Source organism: Antennarius striatus, chromosome 3 (genome assembly GCF_040054535.1).
Source record: "Antennarius striatus isolate MH-2024 chromosome 3, ASM4005453v1, whole genome shotgun sequence".
Lineage (NCBI taxonomy): Eukaryota > Metazoa > Chordata > Actinopteri > Lophiiformes > Antennariidae > Antennarius > Antennarius striatus.
This window is the reverse complement of record NC_090778.1, coordinates 29,492,501-29,497,500: the sequence shown is the minus strand read 5'-3', so window position 1 is coordinate 29,497,500 and position 5,000 is coordinate 29,492,501.

Here is a 5,000-nt window from a genome sequence, read left to right as displayed (position 1 = left end):
TTTAACCTTAACCCCTAAACCTAACCCCGAACCCTAACCCCAAACCCCTAACCCTAAACCTAACCCCTAACCTTAACCCCGAACCCCTAACCCTAACCCCGAACCCCTAACCCTAACCCCTAACCCCTAACCCCTAACCCTAACCCTAACCCCTAACCCTAACCCCTAACTCCTGACCCTAACCCATAAACCTTTAACCTTAACCCTAACCCTAACCATTACCCTAACTGTAACCCATAACCCTAACCGTAACCCTAAACCTAATCCTTTAACCCTAACCCCTAACCCTAACCCTAACCCTAACGCCTAACCCTAACCCTAACCCTAACCCTTTAACTCTAACCCTAACCCCTAAACCTTTAGCCCTAACCACTAACCCTGACCCTAACCCCTAACCATAACCCTAACCCTAACCCTGAACCTAACCCCTAACCCTAACCCTAACCCTTTGACCCTAACCCCTAACCCTAACCCCAACCGCTAACCCTTTAATCCTTTAGGGGTTAGGGGTTAAGGGTTAGGGTTAAAGGATTAGGGGTTCAGGTTAAAGGGTTAGGGTTAAAGGATTAGGGGTTAGGGTTAAAGGGTTGGGGTTAGGGTTAAAGGGGTTAGGGTTAAAGGGTTAGGGTTAGGTTAGGGTTAGGGTTAGGGTTAGGGGTTAGGGTTAAAGGGGTTAGGGTTAAAGGGTTAGGGTTAGGTACAGTAAAAACCATGTTAAAATGGATGTTAAAATTTAAAAAGCACTCCCATAAGAAGAAAGCGGAGCAGGAAAGAGCTGGAAAAAAAATTGGAATAGAATAATAACGGTCCACAATAAAAACACTCTACAGATGTTTGGGGAGGATGGGGAACGTAGAGAGCGGGACCCGAACCCTGCTCCCCTCACTGCGAAGCCCGTGTTTAAAGCATTTAGCTATTACTTCTTGGTGATGACTGCGGGGAGATGCAGTTATAAGGGAAACCTCGGATTAAAGGAATGTCTAAAAGACATGTGGTCCAGCTGGGGTTTGAACCCTTGAGCTCAGGCTGAAAGCCACCGATATTACCTCTGCACCATCCTGGGGGTACACTGGCACTGGGACCATAACTAATCCAAAATAAGTAAGAAGAAGCATGCAGGTAAAAACCAAAGTAATAATTTTAAAGAGAGAGGTTTCTATTCATAAAATAAGAGATTCACTCGGTGAGGGTCAGATTCATATTTAACTCGTTGATTGTTCTGGACCAGAGGGGCGATTGATATTTGAAATTAACTAAATACAAAAAATAAATAAATAAATAAATAAATAGGTAATTAATCGATTAATTAATTAATTAAAATTAACTATACTCATAATTTATAATGAATTTATTGTTTATTATTTTAACACTTATTTAAAGAGGCGATGAATGTGAACTAAGGAAAAAATAGTCCATATTTTCTACAAATATAAGAATAAATAAAGGATAAATAGAAAAGTCTTGAAAAATGTCTTAATAAATGTCTTAAATTCCGTTATTTTTGGGGGGGAATGAGGGGAAGGTGCCTTAAACAGAAATATAAATAGAATACAATAGAAAAATATTGTTAGTTAAATAATTTCAGAAATAAAAGGGGAAACATTATAAAAACAAGAAAAGGTTATCCCCAAAACACTTATTAGTACCTCAATACATGATAAAATTGCAAGCAAAACATCAAATGTAAGAGATTTTATTCTTTATATTTCTGTAGGGTTAAATATTAATCAATAAAGTAGATACAATACAATAAAATGGACTATACATGGAAGTTAAAAGGAAAAAGAAGGATGGGGGGGTCAATGGGGAAAGAAAGGTGAGGGTTATGATTTGGGATAGGGTTAGGGTTAAGGTTAAAGGGTTAGGGGTTAGGGTTAGGGTTATGGTTAGGGTTAAAGGGTTAGGGGTTAGGGTTAGGTACTGTAAAATAGGGTTAGGGGTTAGGATTAGGGGTTAGGGTTAAAGGGTTAGGGGTTAGGGTTAAAGGGTTAGGTGTTAGGGGTTAGGGTTTGGGTTAGGGGTTAGGGTCAGGTTTAAAGGGTTAGGGGTTAGGGTTAAAGGGTTAGGGGTTAGGATTTAGGGTCAGGGGTTAGGGTTGGGAGTTAAGTTTAAGGGTTAGGGATAAAGGGTTAGGGGTTAGGGTTAAAGGGTTAAAGGGTTAGGGGTTAGGGTTAAAGTGTTAGGGTTAGGGGTTAGGGTTAAAGGGTTAGGGCTTAGGGCTTAGGGCTAACCCTAACCCTAACCCTTAACCCTAACCCCTAACCCTTTAACCCTAACCCTAACCCCTAACACTTTAACCCTAACCCAAAACACTTTAACCCCAACTGTAACCCCTAACCCTAACCTATCCCCTAAACCTAACCCTTAACCCTAACCCTAACCCTTAACCCTAACCCTTTAACCCTAACCCCTAGCCCTAAACCCTAACCCTAACCCTAACCCTAACCCCTAACCCTAACCCTAACCCCTAACCCTAACCCCTAACCCTAACCCTAACCCCTAACCTTTTAACCCAAAGCCCTAACCCTTTAACCCTAACCCTAACCCCTACCGTAACCCTAACCCCTAACCCTTTAACCCTAACCCTAACCCTAACCCTTAACCCTAACCCTTTAACCCTAACCCCTAGCCCTAAACCCTAACCCTAACCCCTAACCCTAACCCTAACCCCTAACCGTAACCCTAACCCCTAACCCTAACCCCAACCCTAACCCTAACCCTAACCCCTAACCTTTTAACCCTAACCCTTAACCCTTAAACCCTAACCCCTAACCCTAACCCTAACCCTAACCTTTTAACCCTAACCCTAACCCTAACCCCTAACCCTAACCCTAACCCCTAACCCTAACCCTAACCCCTAACCCTTTAACCCTAACCCTAACCCTAGCCCCTAACCCTAACCCTAACCCCTAACCTTTTAACCCTAACCCTTAACCCTTTAACCCTAACCCCTAACCCTAACCCTAACCCTTTAACCCTAACCCTAACCCTTTAACCCTAACCCTAGCCCCTAACCCTAACCCTAACCCCTAACCTGAAAACCTTTAACCCTAACCCGTAACCCTAACCCTAACCCCTAACCTTTTAACCCTAACCCTTAACCCTTTAACCCTAACCTCTAACCCTAACCCTAACCCTTTAACCCTAACCCTAACCCTAACCCCTAACCCTTTAACCCTAACCCTAGCCCCTAACCCCTAACCCTAACCCCTAACCTGAAAACCTTTAACCCTAACCCGTAACCCTAACCCCTAACCTTTTAACCCTAACCCGTAAACCTTTAACCCTAACCCTAACCGCTAACCATTTAATCCTTTAGGGGTTAGGGGTTAAGGGTTAGGGTTAAAGGGTTAGGGGTTAAGGTTAGGGGTTAAAGGTTTACAGTTAGGGGTTAGGGTTAGGAGTTAGGGTTAGGGTTAGGCTTAGGGGTTAGGTTTAGGGGTTAGGGTTAAAGGGTTAGGGGTTAGGGTTAGGGTTATGGTTAGGGTTAAAGGTTTACGGGGTAGGGGTTAGGGTTAAAGGGTTAGCGTTAGGGTTAGGGGTTAGGGTTAAAGGGTTGGGGGTTACGGTTAGGGGTTAGGGTTAGGGGTTAGGGGTTAGGGTTATATGGTTAGGGATTAGGGTTAAAGGGTTAGGGGTTAGGGGTTAGGGGTTAGGGGTTAGGGTTAGGGGTTGGGGGTTAGGGTTAGGGGTTAGGTGTTAGGTTTGGGCGTTATTCTTAGGGTTATGTGTTAGGGTTAGGTACTGTAAGATAGGGTTAGGGTTAGGGGTTAGGGTTAGGGGTTAGGGTTAAAGGGTTAGGGGTTAGGGTTAAAGAGTTAGGGGTTAGGATTTAGGGTCAGGGGTTAGGGTTCGGGGTTAGGGTTAAAGGGTTAGGGGTTAGGGTTATGGTTAGGGTTAAAGGTTTACGGGGTAGGGGTTAGGGTTAAAGGGTTAGCGTTAGGGTTAGGGGTTAGGGTTAAAGGGTTGGGGGTTACGGTTCGGGGTTAGAGTTAGGGGTTAGGGTTAGGGGTTAGGGTTAGGGATTAGGGTTAAAGGGTTAGGGGTTAGGGTTAGGGGTTATGTGTTAGGTTTGGGCGTTATTGTTAGGGTTATGTGTTAGGGTTAGGTACTGTAAGATAGGGTTAGGGGTTAGGGGTTAGGGTTAAAGGGTTAGGGGTTAGGGTTTGGGTCAGGGGTTAGGGTTAAAGGGTTGGGGGTTAGGGTTAGGGGTTAGGGTTAAAGGGTTAGGGGTCAGGGGTTAGGGTTAGGGGTTAGGGTTAGGTACTGTAAGATAGGGTTAGGGTTAGGGGTTAGGGGTAGGGGTAGGGGTTAGGGTTAAAGGGTTAGGGGTCAGGGTTAAAGGGTTAAGGGTTAGGGTTATGGTTAGGGTTAAAGGTTTACGGGGTAGGGGTTAGGGTTAAAGGGTTAGCGTTAGGGTTAGGGGTTAGGGTTAAACGGTTGGGGGTTACGGTTAGGGGTTAGGGTTAGGGGTTAGGGTTAGGGGTTAGGGTTATAGGGTTAGGGATTAGGGTTAAAGGGTTAGGGGTTACGGTTAGGGGTTAGGTGTTAGGTTTGGGCGTTATTGTTAGGGTTATGTGTTAGGGTTAGGTACTGTAAAATAGGGTTAGGGTTAGGGTTAAAGGGTTAGGGGTTAGGGTTAAAGAGTTAGGGGTTAGGATTTAGGGTCAGGGATTAGGGTTCGGGGTTAGGGTTAAAGGGTTAGGGGTTAGGGTTTGGGTTAGGGTTATGTTTAAAGGGTTAGGGTTAGGGGTTAGGGTTAAAGGGTTGGGGGTTAGGGTTAGGGGTTAGGGTTAAAGGGTTAGGGGTCAGGGGTTAGGGTTAGGGTTAAGGATCAGGGGTTAGGGTTAGGGGTTAGGGTTAGGTACTGTAAGATAGGGTTAGGGTTAGGGTTAGGGGTTAGGGGTAGGGGTAGGGGTTAGGGTTAAAGGGTTAGGGGTTAGGGTTAAAGGGTTAGGGGTTAGGGGTTAGGGTTAAAAGGTTAGGGGTTAGGGTTAAAG